The following is a 21,012-nucleotide window of genomic DNA, read 5'->3' as shown; positions in this document are numbered from 1 at the left end:
GGCTTCTGATGGGTAGGTGGGAGGCAGCTGTCCCCGCAGTTCATTTAAATTTGCCAGGAGTGGGTGGGTACCCTTCTCCATTCCTCTCCCACTGCACTCTGTTAAGAGTTAGAGCTAGATCAGAGATTTGTAAGTCTTCAAAGCGCAGCTGGGAAAGGAAATTATATGAGAGGCGGGGGACACAGAAGTAAAGGAATAAAACCCAACTTTGCTGGCAACGTCAATAAATCCGGTAACTGGAGGTAAAAAAGAAAATAGATTGTGAGGGCTGGGTCTGGTCCGGATGAAACGCTAGGTTCCTTCCCATCCCTGAGTCTGGCTCGGAAAGCGCGCCATTGGCATCTTGCCACCCCAAGTGCCCCTAGACAGCCACACGCCCACTGGAACTGCACGTGAACAAAGCTTTCGCCCCGAGAGCCACCGACTGCGGCTTCTCAGCGCAATCTAGATTCTCTGCGGAGTGTAGGGTGAACACAGGGTTAAGCTAGTTCCCTCCTTGATGGGAGGGAAAGGAGTGGGAGGTGAAGGAAGCTTTCGGTCTTGCCCGGTACCTTGGCAGTTAGTTGTACATTTGAAAGCAGTCGCCATCACTTGTGAGTTTGGCGTCATCCATTGTCACCACCGAGGAATGTGCGCTGGGAGATAACACCGAGTGCAGGGCTTCTCACACACGCAGCAGAGCTCTCTCTGCTTCCAGGTGCGCTCCTAGCTGGTCCTTGGCGCCGAATTTCCGGCACCCGGAGGCAGCACCGCAGAACCGGTCACCGAGTCCTCCGAACCTCAGGATCAAGCTGGCAGTTCTCAACGATGGGCAGGAGGGACCTCAGCGGCGACCCCTAAAACAATACCATGCCCGGAGAGTCCCTCGGCTGCCGCACCAGCTTCTTCCCTTTCCACCTCCCCGACCCGGTCGGCTTCGGATGAGCTAAGGAGACAAGGCTACCAGGTAAAGGGATGGCAAAGCCAGGTGAAGTTTCTAGTGACTGCCCTAGCAGTCACCACGTTATTTGGATCCCTCCGCCCCCCCCCCATTTTGAGCAAGTGGTGGGTGGTCACCGGGTGGGCGTTCTAGGTTTGGTCTCTTTAGCTGCAAAGAAAATGTTTTTCTCTACCCTGATTGTGGGGTTGGGGGTGGGGGGGCTTTTATAGTCAAGTCTATTCCAAATCCTCTTGGGAGTTTTGGAACTGAGTTGAGGGGAAAATCGCTCATTTGCTACCTGCCAAAAACATGGATCCTAAATGGAGTTTTCCAAATCCCCTACGCTTAGAACAGCCTTTCATTTCCTTAGAATGCTTCTCTTAAGTCCGGTAAGTAGCAACCTCCCAAACCCATCTGTGCTGAATGCAAGAAGTGGTGTATCAAGCCTCAGTATCTCAAGCCCCTACCTGCCCCATGCCCCGAAATCCAGGATCAGTTAGCCACTAAGCTAAGGATACTAGTTCGTTTTCTTTCCAATCGCGCGTGCTTTTTTCAAGCCAAAGACCTTTCCTGCCCTGCTGTTGCCCCTGGGACTGGCAGTTCCTGAGCTGGTGTAATTGTGCTTTCCTGACTCACCAGCCAGGGATGAAGAAGTCCCCAGGACCCGGGGAAGCCACTTTCCCTGGGCCAGGTTCCTGGGATGCGAGGATGGGTCCTTCTACGCCCTCAGGCGCTGAATGCAGATACCCAGGGTAGTAAGGGGGAAGGACCTACCCAGCTGCCTTAGAGTCTCCAGCAGACTCTGGGCCTCCTGGAAAGAGTCTCCCTCTGAGCTAAACAGTCCAGGGCTCCTCCCGGAGTTTTCAGAGCTGCTGCGGCCACTTTTTTTTTTTTTTTTTTTTCATCTCCAGGATCAAGAAGCCCAGCTAGCTAAGTCTGTCTTGGAAGGGCTGGTCCCACACTTGCTATTTGGATAAATCATGTGGCCTGCCAGGCGCCGTGAGAGAGTCGGGGCAGTAGCTCCTGAAGGCTACCGCCATCGCCACTCTTATCTTGCCACTTACTTCAGACGCTCCCAAGATGACTCTCACTATCTGTTCTCAGATTAGAGTCTCCGTTGGAGCCTCTTTCTCTCGGGGCTATTTGTCAGTTACACTTTGGGTTTGGAGAGAAGACCGACAAGGATGTGCCTATGTGTTTTCTAGCCTCCTTTGTATATATAAAGCACGGGGAGGGTGGCAAGCTCTCTTGAACCCCAGCGGCGTGTGCCAATGTGAGTGAATGCAGGAGTCGCGGCGGGTTTGGGTGGATCCCTGTGTGGCTTGGGAGACATCGGGCGTTTCTCCAAGTAGCCTCACCAGGGTTTAAGAGCTCAGATCCATGAAGGTAGCAGACACAACAGCCAGCCCTGCAAGGAAATAAAAACAATTGGGGAAGTGCTGCCAAGTGACTCAGACTTTGAACTGAGGACAAGGAGTGCGGTCGCGCCGGGGGTTCGTCCGGAAATCACCACCAGCGCGTTACAGCCAACGCCCCTGCCAAAGTCCTCAGCGGGGCGAGCTGAGAAGATCCCTAGGGAGTTGGTCCAGGCCCGCTTTCAAGTTGCAAATCGCTTTTCCCGGGGCCCTTACCCACAGTGTGCCTCCATGAAGACTAAAACTCTGTGACGGCTTGTTCTCGCTTTTCTGTTAGTATTCCGCTGGTCTCCAGACTAGTTAAAACAGGACCACAACTTGCTGGAGACACAGGGACAGCAATGAATGGAGGAGCAAACCAGGCCACTATTCCTTTGCCAGAAAGGGGGGTGGGGTGGGGATCCAATAAAGAATCATGTTGCCGACTTCTTAGATTACCCTTTAACCTTTGCAAAGAGAATCCCAAGTGAGAAAGCTGTATCGATTGGACATCTTAACTATACAGCCGCTTCTCTTAGTCTTTGAAGCAGACGCTGTCAGTTGTCTGTTGTAATTTATGGAGACAACTCATCTACTGAACATAATTCTTTCCAGGAGCGGCCAGGGTGACAGGGGAAAGTGGACGTGTCTAAATATAATGCCGAACTCTAATTTCTCCAATTAAAGTTTATGGAAGAAAAGCTTGGTAGGCGGACCTTTGAGGGGCTCGGGGTGCAGCACGTCCCCAATGTTGCCTCTGAGTGAAATAACGCCATTTTGGTTTGAGAGACTTGCTGTATTTTTACCCTCTAATGTTCCGTTTCGATCATTTCTGAGTGTAAGTAACAGCTCCTCTGGCGTAGGCACACATCCGGAGGACTACAGGGAAAGGGTCTTTCCTGTTTCAGAGAGGAGTTGCGTGTGGGGACGGAGGACCTCCGAGGAAGCGTAGAGAGAGGGAGAGGAGAGGTGCTGGGTCAAGTTGGCATCCCTGGGTAAGCGGGATGCACTTAACTCTCTCCAGGGAGGACAGGGTTAAAAGCCCCATTTGACTTCTCTTGGAAAGCTTAGAGTTGCTGCGGCTCCTCCCAAGCATTCTTTAAACTAGAGAAGTGGGAGGGACTCCGCAAGGGTGGGAGGAGAGGAGGGGAGCAGAGAAAGAGGGCTCCAGGAGGGGAGCGCGCCAGAGCACGAGGGACCGAGGGAGAGGAGGGGCGCGCGAGCAGCGTAGCCGACCCCGCGAATTCATTACAGTAAACATCTCCCGCGAGGGGGAGGGGGTTGTCAGGAGGGGTAGGGGTGGGGACCTCACTCCGAGCCTACATTAGGCTGACCGGGTCCGATCCCGGCTGCAGTGTGGCTGGAGCAGCCTCCAGACCCGCGCCCCGCAGACGCTGCACTTGGAGCCAGCTCCGCGCCCGCCCCCGCGCAGCCCGAACTGCACGCCCCGCTGCTCGTGGTCCGCGCACACTCTGCGACCGAGCTCCCGCCGGGTTCCCCAACCGACCCGCGCAGCCCCGGGTTTTTCAGCAGTCCGGGACCCGCTCGGACGCCCTCCACCACCCTCCTAGATCGCCCTACTTTTTTTTCGGGGGTTCGAAGCGGAGAGGGTAAGACTGAGGAGAGGAGACCGGAGCTGCGGCGGCAGACCGAGTCTAGAGAAAGTGGCATGCCCGACCCCTGGAGGCGGAGGTGTCGGAGGACGGGGGAAGACGATGCCGCGGCTCCGTAGGGGACGTAGGCGACAGCAAGTGAGGCGAGCCGGGTGCTGGGGCGCCGGCAGGCTGCCGGGGGGCGCGCACCGCTCTGAAGCTCCAGCCTTTGCCTCTCCCGGCTCCGACGCAGCGGGAGACCGAGCTCGGTTCCAGCAGCCGCCGCCGCCACCCGGAGGACCTAGCAAAAGTTTGGATCTTGGGGAGGGCGCTGTGCTGAGAGGAATTACCGGCGGGGCTGGAGGGAGACCTGAAAACCCTTAGCAGGTAAACGCGCACTCTTAACAGTGCCTTCCATTCTGGGCTTCGTTTCCTTAGAGAGCAGAGTTAGCTAGGTTTGACTCAAAGTAAGAGGGAGGCCAAGTTCAAGGTCCCAGGGGTGGATCTCCAACCCAGGCAGTTCGACCCTCATGTTAGCTGGGTGTGGAAGTGTGTGTGGTGGCGGCTGGGGGAGGGGGGTGTCTTGGTGTTTCTTCTTGCCAGATAGGCAGCTGTGCGAGAGTCGACCCCCTCTCTCCCAGGAGTTCAGGAGAACCCTGGGCCCCAGCTGGTGTCTGATTTTGTATAGTTTGGAAATTTGGAATGTGTCGCCAAGGACTTTTAAGTGTGCTCGAATCCAGAGAAGAGATTGATGGATCTCACTCACCTGCACCAGCTCTTTATCTCAGCCCTATTTCGTACAAACGGAAAGGAAGCTCACCTCTACCTTGCCAGCTTCTCTGAGCTCTCCCTGGATCTTAGACTTGGAGAGGGGTATGAATATTGAAAGCAAAGTGGAAAACTGTATCTTTCCCTCCTGCTTTGACATCCTCGGAGTGGAGTCTTCCTTACTTTCATTAACCTTCGGGTGTCATAAAAGCATAGACTATAAGATTCACATTTTCACTGAAGGGCAAAATGAAAAGTGCTAGCCATTGGTGGTTTAAATTTGCTGCCTCTGTGTGTGTGTGTGTGTGTGTGTGTGTGTGTGTGTGTGTGTGTGTGTGTGTGTTAGCATAAGGGGGGGGTAAGGATGTGCATACTGCTGCCTGAGGCTATTGATGTTATAGACAACCCCCCCTTTTGCCTGATGTTCAGTGATGCAGGGCGGCGGGGGGGGGCGGGGGGAGGAGTAGAATGGCCTCATGTGTGCAAGGAGGCTAGGGTACCAGAGGGAAGAGGCTCACAAATTCTGAACAGTAGCCCTACGCATTTCAGCTAATAAAAGAGCTACTGCTCCTTCCCAGGGCAAAGAAGATTCAGCACCACCATCACCCCTTAAGGCCCTATTGAGTTTTGAAGCTTCTCTTGGGGCCTTGCCCTCATCTTTATTATGATGATCACTATTAATTCTCCTGGAAACTCTTAGTACTTTCCCTGAATGAATATCGTCTCTCCGTGAGCTCCTGATTAGTTCTAATAGAGGGAATCTCCTATAAAGCTAACAGTAAACTAATCAAGCAAGCGCAAGGCGCAAATCCCTGTAAATGCTCCTACAGGAGTGCAAAGTGCTGATCAGATTTCTTTGCATGCTGTGTCTGCTGTGCAAACCCTTTTCTAAATGGGAGCCATTGCTCCCCATTCAGCTGGGAGTCTACTTAATCACACAGGGTTCCAGGAGCTTCAGAGCATGTCCACTAGCTTACAGGATTATTGCTAAATTTATTATGTCTAACTTCCCCCCAGCCCAAAGCTAATATGAAGGATGGCTTCTATACCAGAGTGGGATTCTGTCTAGTTCTACCTGGCATGACCTTATTAAATCTGCCAAGAAGTACCCCCCCCCCAACATTCCGAGATAAATAGAATGCAGGCTTGGCATTTATACAGCACTGTGCGATTGTTGCTGAATGAATATAAAATTCTAGATGGGGATCTGAAATGTTAGAACGGGATTGTGTCTTTTAAATCAGCAAGGATATTCACCAGATGCATGTAGCAGGCTGGGCACCATATTAGAGGAGAATTAGTCTTCGGGGTATGTGTACATCAAAAAAGTTGCTCTTTTTTATGCAGTGGTATCGCCTCTGAATGTGGACAACTTTTCTCTCCTCGTCTGTTTTTTTTTGTGACGCCTGAGATGTAATCAAAGCAGGATAGGATAAAACCCTTTAAGGGTCTTTACTAATGACTGTTGTCAGGGCAGCCCACGCTCTCATGTCAATACCTGTGACAGAAGGAGGTTGGAAGATGTGATTTCAATCATTTTTCCATGTGTCTGATAGTAGGACCATGGAACTGTACAAAGAATTGGACCAGCTGAGCTATAGCAGAACCTATCATACTGGTACAGGCCTTGCCCAAAATGAATGCTAGGTTTTGTTTTTGCTGTTGTTGTTCTGTAAATGGGCCCATGTCATTAACACGCATGCAGTTTCACTGCAGTTCTGCAAATTCTCTGGGGCGCTTTCAAGGAAAATAAGTTAGGTTCCAAAAGATGTCATGCTGGCCTTCTGGGGCGTCCTTAGAGCAGTCAGTCATGGTTCTTTTTCCTATGTGCAGGGTTTGAGTCGATGCGAGCATATCTGAGTGTCGAAGGATGGATCTCATTTGGACCTCCTCTGAGGTCCCTTACATTTATCCTGGCCTGCTGGAGAGCTTAACTTAGGATTTAAACCAACCTTCCTGAAGCCGTGTTTCGGCTCCCCAGTCTGAGGTTGTGTTTTAAAGTCTGTGCACAACCAGAAAGTCTGATTCTGTAGAGGCTCAGCTGGAGCATCTAATCTAGTTTGACCCTTCAGGTTTATACCGTCCTAAGGAAGAACGTCTGCTCCTAGGATCAGCAGTGCCCAGGGTTCTAAATAAATACACACAACGAAAGAGTGAGGGTGCTCAGAGACCGTGGCTCTCTCTTTAGAACATTCCAGTAAGTAAAGTGAAGAACATTATTTCTGTTTGGGTCATAGGGTTTTTTTTAATCTACCTAATCATCTCCTGGTATCCTTAATTTTAATTCAAGTTCATATTTCTTTTTTTTACCCCACTGGATTGCTTTAATAACTTTGTGGTTTCTGCCACACTGATTCAAATTCAGTCCATTAGTGACCTCTATCTGTGAGAAGGGAGTACTCAATTGTTTTTCTTTCTTCTCATCAGGATCTGCAGACAGATGATGTGTGTCTAGGGACCCTACCAGCTCCATAGATCTTTCTGAATATTTCATATTTTTCCCTAATTCCATTTTTTTCTAATACAGAGTTCAGGGTGGTTAATGATATTTAATAACGGTAATATGATGTTATCAGTGAATGGAATCAGTCCTACTAAATGGTTATTCCATAAAGCATTGACGATATGATCAAAATAAATTAAATCTGAGCAATGTAAGCTGCCTGAACGAATTGCGCACTCAAGGTGACTGTTGTCTTGAGGTTGCTGCTGAATGTCTGTGAAATTTTATTGCCCCTAAGTGCTTACATAATAGGGGAAACTTGACACGGGCCCAGAACATATATGTGGTAACTAGACTTCTCAGTAACTGCTTGCATGCATCTTTAAATTCAGCTTGGCTTCTGTGAACTTAGGTGATGATGAGGGGTGAGGTGGAGTGTGAGAAGGGCATTTATACACAGATGGCCCTTTTAAGGAGTCTCTTAAAAACTTGACTCTTTATCCATCACTGTCTTCTGGGGCTTTTCAAATAGAAGTCTGAGTTTTAGTTGATTATTTGAAATATCAATTGAAACTAAAGTTTACTTCCTATCTTAACTTGAGTGGATATCTTTATCTGACGTTTTCCGCATGTTTTTGATGTACTGGTGTTTGAGATGTGGAATTTTTAGAAGTTTGTCTTTATTCTTCCTTGGGCAGGCTTTACACAAAAGACATTTTTAAAGATCAATTATTGTCATTGATGTCAACCATTGTTGTATCCCCATTGGCTTTCTTCCTTCCTGCCCTCATTTATTTGCTTTCATGAAATCATATATTTTTTTTTCTCTGCCACTACATGGTGAGGGTAGGAACAGTATTATCAGTATGTTGTGACTCAAATCTAATAAAAAAATGCAAACTCCAATTAAATACCTGTTTATTATCAAATACACATATGTGTACACCTCATGGGCAATTTTCAGACAGAGATTCTTTTCAGGGGTCTAAGTGTGTTCTTTTTTATAAGGGCTATGACACAAATATTGTAATAAAAATATCCTGTGTTCTGATGAATACAGAGGCTTATTTCAGTTGCTCGGAACAGTAAAACACTGTATTAGCAAAATAATCAGCGGTATTTTGAGTACATGGTCAAAATCTGTTAGAACTTACATGTTTCTTTCCTTTTTTTTTTTTCTTTCTTTTTTCTTCCCCTCTACCCTTCGGCGAATTTCACATCTACTGGCCTTTTCTTGGTTTTCTTTGATTCCTTCTACTGTGGTTCTTTGAAGTGCTTCAAAATTAAACAGTAGCCACTTTTTAGGGAAATTCATCATGTTACGTTCAGGATTCCAGGAGAGTTAATGACGCAGAAAAAGTCCTGTAAAACATCTTTCTAAAAGAAGCCCTTCTCTCACAGGCTTCCTACGTACTGGCCTCCTGTACCATTTGCAGTGGATTGGAACTCCGTTATTTATTTATTTTTCAAATACCACCTTTAACTTAATTTAATGTGGGATGTGTTTCTGCAGAAGAGTGCAGTGCCTTGTGTGTCTCGAGTCCCTTGAACAAAGCAGCATAGTTGTTTCCAAACTGCAAACAGAGAGGGTAAAAGAAAATCCTCCCGTGTAATTGAGGAAGTCCGAAGACCTCATTCACAATTCTCAAACACTGGCCAGGTACTCTACTGATGTTTAATGAAGACATACCCTTTCTTTTTTTTTAAAACCTGGCAGCTTATTGGTTAAAGACGTCAGCCATCTTTGGAAACATTCCCAAGACAGATCTCGGGAGCTGCCAACGCTTGCCTTCTCTTCGTGCTTCCTACTTGCTTCTCTTGTTGATTTTAGAGGAATGGCCAAGAAACTTGGAAGAAACCTTCTGTTGACCTAAAAGTTCAAAAGTACCCTTGTCATTTCAGTTATATTGTTACATGTCAGCTATTTCTATCCAAGCTTTCCCACAGATTAAAGGATCCCTCATATGAACTTGGGGAGAACCTGAAGGATTTTGGAGCGAAGACCACTGGAAAAATAGCAGGTCCCGAAGTACACAGAGAGCAGTGACCGCCCTCGTTTGGGGGAGTAAAACCGCAGTGGCTTCTGTGAAGGTTTAGAAGTCGCCTGCTCACTGGAGTTCACCCAGGTCACGTGGTCCAGTGGAAAACATTAGATACGTGTTAGTCCTAAAATAGGTTCACCTGTTGGTGTCACTCTTAGCCCCAGCTGGTTGTGGGCATTGCTTTCATGAGATTCCAGTGTCAACCCAACCCTGAGATAATTTCCTCTCTTTTTTTGATCCAGCTTGTACACACATGCTTGGATAAAGGCATTTTGAAGTGGTTCTGATACTCAACTCCATGTAGGACGAAGGGGAGTTGAGGAGAATAGTGTAGTTGAACATTGCCCTTAAAGACCCTATCATACATTTCATTTAATTTTTTTTCTGGCCTTGTGGATCAGCTTCTGAAAAATTAACATCATGAAGGTGAGGGCTACCTTGCTTTACGCAGAGTTAATAATGAACATTTATATTAAATTTTAATTAAGCAGATTCAAAAATACTCCAAATACAGATAAAAAAATTTTCATTCATTAACAGATCCAACAAAAATTATCAGAGTTGGGTGTTTTTTTTTTTATTAAAATACAAAAACTTCATGGCAGTCTTTGACATATTTACATTTAAAATAACAGTATTTTCATACCTTTCTGCTATTCTACAATTTAGTACGTTTTTATCATCTAAAGAATAATTTTGTGGTATAGGTATTTGATCTCTCAAGCATGATAGAGCATGAGAGATATCATTTTTTTTGGTAGAAAAAAATACAATGTGAATGTTAATGCCCGCATATTTCTTCCTAAATTTGACCTTGTAGGAATGGCTTAATCTACTGGAGACTTAATTTCCTCTCTGCAGAGTTCAACAGTTGTTAAGAGGTCTAATAAGATTAATGTGTGTGGAACGCCTTGACAACAATACAGGGTTATATTCTCATAAAGAAGCATTATTTGGGTTGATAACATTTATCATTGCATGACTGTCTTGTGCTAGGATAGGCTTGGTTTTGTTTAATTAACAAGATATGCAAGAGATTCCTTTGTCCTTCAGGAGCCTTGGTTCCTGTGTGTGTGTGTGTGTGTGTGTGTGTGTGTGTGTGTGTGTGTGTGTGTGTTTGTTTCACTTAACTTGTGAAGTGTTTTCTGGGCCCATGAATCATGTTTTTAACAACTTCTTTAGTGATTGGTTGCCTCCTTTGATGAACTTTCTCAATTTTGATGCATTTCTTCTTCCAAGCTTAAATGTAATTTAGGGCAAGTTCAGTTCAAGGGCTAGACTTTGCTTCCCTTGATTGAATTGATCATGGGTGAATTCTGCTATGGCTCTTTATTGGACGAAAGCTTGACAGAAAAATTCTTACAGTAAAATCATTTCTTTTTGGACTAGGTTTAATTTTTAAATATGAAAGTTATCTGTTGTGAAAATAACAGCATTAATGAAAAAAGTGTGACATATTTTAAAAGTTGGTCTTATAAAATAAGACTATTGTTTTAGTCCTTTGGTAAAAAGAAAAAAAATACTCATTCCTTATCAATGAGTAAAAAGATTGGGTTTGTTATGATGGAGAATATTACAAATTTTATGTCATTAGTATAACAAATTCCAGGTAATACGGTACTTTATGGCTTATTTTTATAAATTTTGTTCAGTTGTATTCCTCGACCCAAAGTTTCACAAACTTAGGCATTTGGGAAGTGTGCAAAATTATCTTGTCATCATGATTCTTGCTTAGAATGAGTATTTCAACCAGTGATTCTAAGTTCTTCTCCATTCCTAATTGTTATCTTTCCAGGTCCTGAAAGTTCATGTTTCTCTCTGTTTTATTGATGTTTGATATTATTTATTTATACTTTTTGAGATTACTGAAACAGGCTTTTGCTGTGTAGCCTTAGCCATTTTACAACTGGTTTTGTAGACCAGACTGGCCTTGAACTGATAGAGATCTGCCTGCCTCTGCCTCCAAGTTCTGAAGTTAAAGGGACTTACCACTAGTCCTAAGTCTTCCTTAAGTATGGTATTATAGTATCTTGTAAAGGCCATGCTTAAAGATATATATTTTAAGATGGAAAATTGCTTTCATAGTTTGGCAAGATGGATGAAAACACTTTTGGGTCTGGCCTTGTTAAATACTGTAATAATAAGATCTTAAGAAGGAAGACGTTTTCCACTGCTGAAAGTTTAAGTAATCAAATGAAAAGAGCTTATGTGTATCTGTGTGTGGGGATTAGCATATTAGTGTGTACCCTTGTAGTGCAAAATTATATCCTAAGTCTTTGAGACTGGAGAGGAAGAAGTATATATGCTAAAATAAGCTGTTGTTTATTGAGCTGTTAACCCCTTGAGATAATAAAATAAAGAGGTCTCAACAGTACTCCTCCCCCAATTTTTCTTTCTTTGTTTGAGTTTATAATATAATTATTCTTTTTCCCCATCCTTTCCTCCCTTTGAGCATGCCCCTCCCCCACCCCATACATCCCCACTTGCTTTTTTGTAAATTCAGGCCCCTCTTGCAATCATTGCTACATACATATGTGTATATCTACATAATATTTATTTAGTATTATTGATATCTAAATATTTATGTGTATACACATGTATTCTCCATCAGGACCGTCTCAGTCTGGACAATGCCACTCACATGGATGCCCTCAGAAGTCACCGTTTAGTATTGCACGGCCAATTGGGGTGCTCTTCCCCAGAGAAGACTATTTCGCCCACTCTTAGCATTCCGTAGTTACTTGTCGTTCTTTAATTGGAGATTTTCTTTTCCACGTAGGCTGGAGGGAAACAGCAGGCGACAAATGTACCACATGCCACCTGAATGTCTGTCCCTTGTGAAGTCAATTGTGATGCTTTAGACCCAGAAGGTATATACTACAGATGGTGAAGAAAGTTCATTCGTTCATTCAGAAGATAATCTTTAGATCTTGCCATGGACCAGGAACACAATGCAGGCGTGAGCAGCGACCAGGATTACTGGAAGGTCCTGGGGTGTAGTGAAGGAGTCCTGTGTGTGTGGCTCCATGCTGGTGGCAGGAGAGGGGGATGCAGAGCCAGCTTACGTCGTTGGGTTCCGCATGACTGAAGATAGCGCTGCCAGCCTGAGAGGGTGAGCCAGAGATGTGCAGTGAAAGGAACTCTGCATCCAGATAATGACACCCTGGGGTCCTAATGTTGTCCCTTCTACTTGCTAATTTTGTGAAATGTGCAAAATTTTGAAGTGTTTCTAAGTCTTTGTCTTCTTTAAGGAGAAAATGGAAGGGCTAGGCAGGTATCTCTGTGGCCAGGAAACTGCCTAGCATGTAGAAGGCTTTGCTGCCCATGTCTAGCACAGGAAGGACTGGGAAAGGAGGAAGGAAGGGGATGGAGAGGTAGAAGGGAAGAATGACAAAGAAAGTGGGAAGTCCATTAGATACAGAAGCTGTTCCGGTGAAAATTAAGTTAGTTATATAAAATGTCTAACTGGGCACAAATAAATACCGACTGTACATCCTTATGGCCTCAAAATGACACACTCACCTTCCATAATACTTTGGCCATTTCCTTGGAATCACAAAGATTTTTCCCAGTTCTTGAGCAGATGTAGCCTCTACCCCATTTTTCTAAAATGACTGGAACTTATAGGCAACAAGAAAGGACAAAATGTAATATAGTGACAAAAAGAGCCTGTAGTTAGTAGGTATAAGAAGGTAATTCGAAAAAGTGCTGGAAAAGAGAGAGGGAGGACCATTAGAATGAAGACCTTCTCTCCTTAGGAAATCAGATAGTTATGTCAGCTAGTCCATTGAAAGCATAATTCTTTAATTATTGACAGTTTTGTTTAATGGCCTTTTACCCATGGAAGTATGTCCATGAACCACTGGCCAACTTTTATAAGAACCTGGATAGGTTCTTGACTACTACACTGAGCACAGTGAGCTCTGTTGATTATGTCTTGGCTTAGGTACAGCGATTTTTTACCAAGAAGGATTTTAAGCACTTCCTTTGCCCAATTCACTTCACACACGGCTCTTGTCAGAGTCATGAAAATACTTGATTATAGAAAATTAAAAATTAAATTCTTGTTATATTTCTTAATACCATTTTACGTCCTGATTGCACCTGAAGGGTCACAGTTAGTTTTTATTGTCAACTACAGTGCAAACTAGGGGAGGTGGGAACGTCAACTGAAAGAGTCAGCTCATTCAGATTGTCCTGGGGCCAAGTCTGTGAGGCATCTTCTTGACTGATTTATGTGGGTGGGGTAATCCCACTGTGAACTGCACCGTCTTTAGGCAAGTAGGTTAGCACTGTCTATTGAAGACAGCTGGACTTGATCCAGTGACTGAACCAGTAAACAACTCCCCCAAGTTGTGCTACAACTCCCGCCCTGACTTTCCTCAGCGTTGGAATGAGTTCTGGAAGTATAAGCTGAAAGAAATTCTTTCCTTCCCAAAGTTGCTTTGGGGGGCGGGGGGGTCATGGTATTTATCAGAGCAACAGGAGCCAGGCTAGAACCCTTATATATGTTGGATGTGGGATAGTGCCGTTGGGCTATCAGTTCAGTGTGGAGACCTCTCTTTCAAAAGCATTTTTACATTATTTAAGAGGGGGGTTTTGCACAGCTTCTGTAACAGGATCCTTAGCAAGTCAAGTCCTAAGATGCGCTGTTGGAAATCCATTTTAGTTTATCATTATTTGCAGAAAATACTACATATTTATAATTCAGAAAGTATAATATATATTACTGTATATATTATTTTGATTTTTTTCTAAAATTGTAATTCTATGAATGTCTCGGTTTAGCAGGACACTTGGCAGTCCCAGGCCACCAGGTAGGAAAACACAGTAGCTTTTCCTTTTAAGATCACATAATATATAGTGTAACATAAATACATGTAATTAATTAAATTGGATCAGGGGCAGCAGGCCCCAGAGCACACTTCTTAAGCTGTTACTGTGTTCTTAAGTAGCTTCTGAGTTAACATTCAACCCAACATAAAACAATAAGGCCTTGTTTTGCTACTTTTGAAAATATAAGAGAGATTAAAATTCTTTGGAAAATGATTTTTTTAAAAAAAATATTTTCCTTTTTACCAAATAGGTAAGGAACAAGTCCAGTAGTGCTGACAGCAGTGGAATATAAAACTTCAGTGTAATAGTCTCAGGCTCCAAGGAATGCCAGACAGACATCCGTTGAAGTCAGGAGCTTGTAACTGAGGTCCGGGCAGAGACTGAATACTAACCGTGTACCACACACCATGCTAAGTTTGTGCAAGGGCGTTTGGGATAAATGTTGAAGTAAGACTCCATCGGTGCTCACAAAATGGTGATCGTTTAACCCTTAGTAGTGTGAAGTAAAGACACAAGCTAAAAATGCAAGCTTTCAGACCTTAGCATTGGAGATTTTGCCTAAGTAGGTTTTTATAGAAAAATGGCATTCTGGGCTCATCAGAACTCCTTGATTGTAATCAAAGGTTAGACGTTATTTACTCTGACCTTGATATTCAGTAAGTATGTGGTCCTCTAGCCGAGAATCAATCTCTCTCTCTCTCTCTCTCTCTCTCTCTCTCTCTCTCTCTCTCTCTCTCTCTCTCTGTCTGTGTGTGTGTGTGTGTGTGTGTGAGAGAGAGAGAGAGAAGAGAGAGAGAGAGAGAGAGAGAGAAGGAGGGAGGGGAGAGAGAGAGAGAGAGAGAGAGAGAGAGAGAGAGAGAGAGAGACCACTACTACTTCTCCATGTACTTTTTATGTTTTATTCTTTAAATATCAAGGCTGGCTTCACTCTTGGAAGCAGCAATGTCCTATGGTGTCCCTGCACCACCAATACCCCCTTGACCTCTTATACTGTCTTTACTATTCCCAGAACTAATGTACTAAAATATCAAACAGGTCAAAGGATATAGTTGTGTCATACTCTTCATTCTGTCTCTTGGATTCTCTGTCCTTGACAAAGCCTGTCCAAATATATCAGCCTGTCTTTCAAGATCCATTCTTACCCAGTTCTCAAAATGCCTCTAAGCTTTCAAAGACCCCATTCTTTGTACTTAAGTAACTTAAGAAACTCAACCTTCCCCATAGAGTTTATCAGTTATGTAGAACATGAACTAATTGTCTTTCTTTTTAGAAATTTTCCAGTAATATTCATTGTAATATAAACTTTCCTCCTGGTCATCATAAATCATATCTTTCTTTGGATTTCTCATTGAAAACGTCATTGACTCTTGGTACATGTTATATTATAATGTCTTTGTACACAGCTCTGTGTCTCTCACTGTACTCCAAAGCCTGTCTTAGTCATTCTTTTTTCCTGCTGCTAATAAAAATGCCTCGTGCAGCAAATTCTGCATACATGCAATTAAATGAGTTTATGTGTAACTGCATAAGTTGATCAGGAAAGACAAGATCTTTATACTGTAACAGAGAAAGTCTGTCAGAAGCACATTTCATTCCCATACCTTGGTTGCCTAATAGAAAGAAATATAGCCCCCACCTTTTGATTTTCTCCAAACAGGTTTTACAGGCAAACAACTGCTGGTTAGCCAAACCCTGATCAGCGACAAGCTCTCCAACCCACACATGAGGTAATTCAGATGCCACATAGCATAGATATGTTAAAAAATAATCTTGTTTCATGACATGTCTCTCCTCGTGCCAAATGAAACTGCAGTAGATGCTCACATCACTGTGCAGTTTCACATAGAATTAAAAGAATAACTCTCTGAATCACCTTTATGTGTCTGTCTTGGCGGACTTAAGTAGAACAATGCAAAGAACATGTGAGACTTTGTGCGTTTGCTCTCTTTTTATATCTCTTGTTCTTTGATTTGATTTTATTTATTTTATCTTTGATATATTCTTTCTTGACGGTGTTCTTTGAGAGGCAGGAGCTCTCCAGGCAGGGCAAAAAATGGACTAGAAATCACTTTTCTTCAAAAACACAGGTCTGCTGGGTCTATTGATTTGCATGTTGAATGCAGCAAAGGATATGTGAAGGTTATGATAAGCTACAATATGTATGGAATAACTCGATTCAACAGTTAACCATGGTAACTGCAGAAAGTAAACCTTAGGTCTCTTCTTGTTGACCAAAACACAAATCTAATTGTGCTTTTCTGATTTCATGGCGGGTAGATATGACTTGCTGGCAGGTGCTGTGTCTGTGGTTGCACCTATTCCTATTTTAGAGGAAAAAACAAACATAAAACAGAGGTAGAAAAGAAAGGGGAAACGACTCTGTTTTGATACTCACCTTTTAAGTTTCCTTTACTGTTACATATATACGTTGTCCATTCTTCCAAACCCTAAAATAGTTTCTCACAAGATCAAAGCCTTTCACAGGACAGACCAATGCCAAGCCAGACTTTTAGTGAGAATCTGTTGATTGCTGTGAAGCAATGACCTCTCTCCCTGGTTGTGAATTTCACAGAGTATTAGAGAGGCTACATTCTCACCCAGAGGATCAATAGTAATAACACTACCAATAAAGGTTAGCAATAATTTTATCAATCATATAGTTATTCTTCCAGAATGCTGCTTAATCAATTCATGTATGACACCACATTAAATTACTTACAAAGTCTGTGTGAACTGCATTCTTTGGATTAAACTTGTAAAGGCTCTGCCTTGCACATAGTACAATTGATAAGCTTACTTAGTTTTCTTCTCTTACTTTATAGTTATTAATAGTTCTCCTAATACAATGGAACTGCCTACACCATTGTGATGTTTTCTGGCTGTTGTTTTGACTGAAGAAAATGATTCTTGAATCGATCAATATAATTCATCGGAATGGGAATATTGAAAGTGTCACTCGCTCATTTGTAAATAAAACATGACAACTTTTAGTAGCCTTTGTGACGGGAATCTGCGTCTGCCGATAAAAGCTAGAGGTGGAGAACTACATTAATCGTATAGGAGGCTCTCCATTATTTTCCCCCTGTCCTCTTACCAGCATTGCTAATACATAGTTAAGTGGATTGAGTTGAGACTCACCTCTTTTCCCTGCGGAGGTGATAATGGGCAATGGAGGGACCATAGGGCCAATAACAGCAGACGGTGTATAGCTAGAGAGCATTTGGAATAATGGAGAATTGACTGTGTTATAAATAGGTCAGCTTCACTCCTTTTTTCAATCTATGTAATTGCTTGGGTAGTAAGCTTTTATTGAGTGAAAAAAGGAATGAGTCAGGGATGGGCTGGGAAGGACTTGTTCCATGTTGATGACTTGAAAATAAGAAAAGCATAAGCTTCCAAGTCTTCCTGTCAACTCTGTGGATGGAGTCTTGACTGCCCGTACCTCTTTTTGACTTTCTGTCTATGTAGTGCAATTTCTGCACATATAAAAGTCGTAATTTTGTAAGCTCCAGAATTAAAATTAAGATCCTCCAGTTATGTGTTCATTATGTTTGCATGTAAATACTTTTAATACTGCTGAAATTAAGGGGTCTGTTTATGAATCCTTCCCCTTCCCTTAAGGCAGGAGACTGCCGTTTCTGTTATTTCTGCACGCGTTTGTCACCATACCCAATTAACTGTTGTGAGTCATGAAGACACTGCGAATTATTTCTGACCTAGGTCAGCGCAGAAGAGCTCATTTCTGGGTTTGTCTGACAGAATTCAGTACCCAGGTGTGGGGAAATTTGGGAGAGCATCTTTGAAACCACCCAACTCCCTGACTCCTGAGAATTCTCAGCTCATTTTAGCTCTCTGCAAACGATGTAGTGTTTCTTATCTAGGACTCTGTACTAGATAGAATATAAACATTCGTTGTATGGTCTAATAATTAGAAATGATCAAATCCAATTAAAACAAAGTCATAAACTTCCCGGTGTGAATCCTTCTGGAAACCCATGGTCAGTTGGCATAGATCTGGGGCATGGGATCGCTCTCCATTCCTCCTCTTGTTTCTGTGCTTACTTGAACATTTTAGATTTCAACGTGGGCACTTCTTAGGCTGATAGTTCCACTCATAGTCATCTCACTGTGAACAAGAGATGTAGCCCACATCAGATCACACGTTTGAGTCGGTCTGGTCTTCTTGTCTATTGCAGTGGGGATGGCCAATCTCACTCTGAGGCTAAGGCCTGCCTCCAACACTTGATCCAACGCCTTAGCCTTTAAAGTGGTAGAAGTAGAGGTTTGCTCTACACTGGCTGGCCTACTCTGAGCCACCATTACCTCTTTTCTTCATTTATCATCATCTTTCCTCTCATTCTTCCTGTACATTATGAGGGAATTCCTTCCTTAGTGTTATCCACGTGTCTTTACAATTGTGACCAGTGTAGTGATTACCACCCGAATCTGCCCTACCTTTTTCATTCACTGCCATCAAGAGCGGTTGCATGAATCTTTCTCCTTCTTCTCAGTGATCTCATTCTCCACTAATTGTGGGGTTGAGGCCGATTTTCAGGGTCTGCAACCTATATTTCTCTATTAGAAATATTCCATGGTCTTTCCAGGACACGTATCATCTTTTCTAACTAAAATTTAAGATAGGCTGTTACTTTATGTTTTTTTTCCTCTTCCCAATGTGAAATTAAAGTATCCCTCAATCCTCTTTGTCTTCTCTCTGACTGTGAGCTCACTCAGAGCAAGAGTCAGTTTGCAAAGATGAGGAGCTGAGTTGAACTCAGTTGTCTGTCCCTCCACCTCTGAAATATGTATTATAACGTGTTAAGTGCATCATTAGAGAAATGTGTTCCTATTGGGGTTTTAATTGCTGAACATGCTAGCCTTTACAGAGTTTGTGCAGATGTACAAACGGTTTTAAATGATCTAATAGAAGAAGCTTCCTTTGTTCTCTCTGGAATACTTTTCAAAACAGTGTCGCTTCTTACTTTGAAAACAGGAAGGTAGAACATTCCAACAGCACCATGAACCCTCTGTTTATATGGGCAAAGCCTTTACTCTTTCCCCGCCTCTAGGCAAAAGCAGATAGGAACAATCAGAGACATTGGAACTTGATTATATTGAATTGGATTCTTAAAACCAAAGCCTGGTAGCCAAATTATTGGTGAGGTAGCTTATCCTGAAAGATAAATCCTTGTGATATTGCAAAATCATAGATTTCCAGCTTGCTGGGATCTCTGAAGACAGATGGATACTTTGAAGAATACAATCACTCATGCCTTTGATGATATTTTGATGATCTTCATAGTGAACTTGGATGAGAGGGAGAAGGTGGAAAGCCAGAGCTTGGACTTACATAGATTCGATTTGAATCCTGATTTGAACTCAGCTTGTTAGCATGATTTCTTCCCTTCGTATCTGTTTTCTCAATTTTTAATTAGAGGACAATAATACTCATAGGGACACTTTGACTGATAGCTTATGTGGCACTCCTATGTATCATGTCTAGCAGGCATGAAGATTTTTCTTCTCTACCCTTCAACTTGACACAGGGAATTTTGTGGCTTATAAGGCTTTTCCTTCTGAATTGTTAAGGAAGTCCTGCAAGATAGTTACCAGTTCCCCCAAAGGAACCTTCTGTCTGGCCTCCATAAATTTCTCTATAACAACATTTGTTTCTGAGGTCCGGGGAAAGGGAAGATACTCTGGAACTAGTGAGAACCCTCTTTTCTCATAAAAATCAATTCTTCTGAAAAAAAATGAAAAGGAAGAAAAGGAATCTCTCCAAGAGGCTCATCATTTCACAGGCACTGGATAATAGGGACTGTTGGAAAGGAGTTACCCAAACAAAGGTTCTTCAAAATAACTGCCTGCAGAGGAACGCTGCGGATGAACGGGAGAAAAGAGAGTTTCTACTCAATTTCCTCTTGTCACTATAAATGAGAGTGCAGCGTCCCTGACGTATTCTATGGGGACAATGCTGTGTTTCCACCAGGTTCAGTTCTCTGATAAGAGTGTCTGAGAATGAACATGTACTCTAGAGATTCCCCAGAGAGAAACTCTTAGGACACAGACAAATGAACAAGTGAGAGAGAGAGAGAGAGAGAGAGAGAGAGAGAGAGAGAGAGAGAGAGAGACCTTGCGAAGGGGAAACCAAAAAATAACAATAAATAATAAACAAGCAAATCATTTGACTAAATTCTAGACCACATTGTGATATGAGGCACATTTTTCTCAGAATGAAGGATCAGTGTGATTATAGTTAATGAATATAGTATAAAATAATAATAATAATAATAATAATAATAATAATAATAAAACTGGTTGTAGCAGTTTGAAAAAGTAGCGTGTATTCCTTCATTCTTTAAAAAAAATATTTGTTATTTTTTATGCCCGTGAGTGCTTACGTACTTCTATGTATGGACATCACATGCGTGCCTTTCCCGCAGAGGACAAAACAGGACAGTAGATCCCCAGGAACTGGAGTTATGCATAGCAATGAACTGTGGAGTAGATGCTGGTGCATAACCTGGGTCCATTGTAATAGGAAGAATGGTTAAGTGCCTTTAACCATTGAGCTGTTTCTCTATCCAATGTACTTTTACTTTTTTTTAACCCTTGATTTAACAGTTTACTGACAATTGGAAACTCAACTTCAGAACACATATAAAAGGATTTATGGAATCTATTTTGTGACCTACAGCAAAAGTCCTTGTGTGGGGGGACTGACCTCTTATAACACACTTTGGAGATCTGGAAGTGGTCTAAGTCATCTAGGTGATTTAGAATCAGTTGCTCTAATTTTGACAAGCGTACAAACAAGTTGGCCACCATTGTCCTCTCCAGATCCATGCTTCTTACATTGCTAAATCATTAATGGAGTTTCTCTGAATACAGCATATAAATTCCTGAAATAAACTGCTATTCAAATAATTCTTCCCTGTGTCCAGAAGCGACTTCTAAATAATTGAATCTAGTGACAAGTCTCTAGTTTCATTTAGCAGGTAGATTGGATTCAACTCTG

The 21,012-nt window shown here is 42.9% G+C and overlaps 1 protein-coding gene across 2 annotated transcripts in view; it reads left to right on the top strand.

Annotated features, from left to right (window-relative positions):
* Window positions 1-259: 259 nt before the first annotated feature.
* Window positions 260-21,012, top strand: part of Flrt2 (fibronectin leucine rich transmembrane protein 2) — a 91,320-nt gene continuing 70,567 nt past the window's right edge. The window contains exon 1 of one of the 2 annotated variants that reach the window (XM_032908233.1): window positions 260-946. The gene's annotated coding sequence lies outside the window, so the exon portion shown is untranslated. Of the gene's footprint in view, window positions 947-4,023; window positions 4,293-21,012 lie in introns of those variants that run through there. The other variant, XM_032908234.1, reaches the window with a different exon arrangement.

This window comes from Rattus rattus, chromosome 7 (genome assembly GCF_011064425.1).
Source record: "Rattus rattus isolate New Zealand chromosome 7, Rrattus_CSIRO_v1, whole genome shotgun sequence".
In the NCBI taxonomy this organism is placed as follows: domain Eukaryota; kingdom Metazoa; phylum Chordata; class Mammalia; order Rodentia; family Muridae; genus Rattus; species Rattus rattus.
The sequence above is the reverse complement of the archived record's forward strand: the minus strand, read 5'-3'. Positions and strand labels throughout refer to the sequence as shown.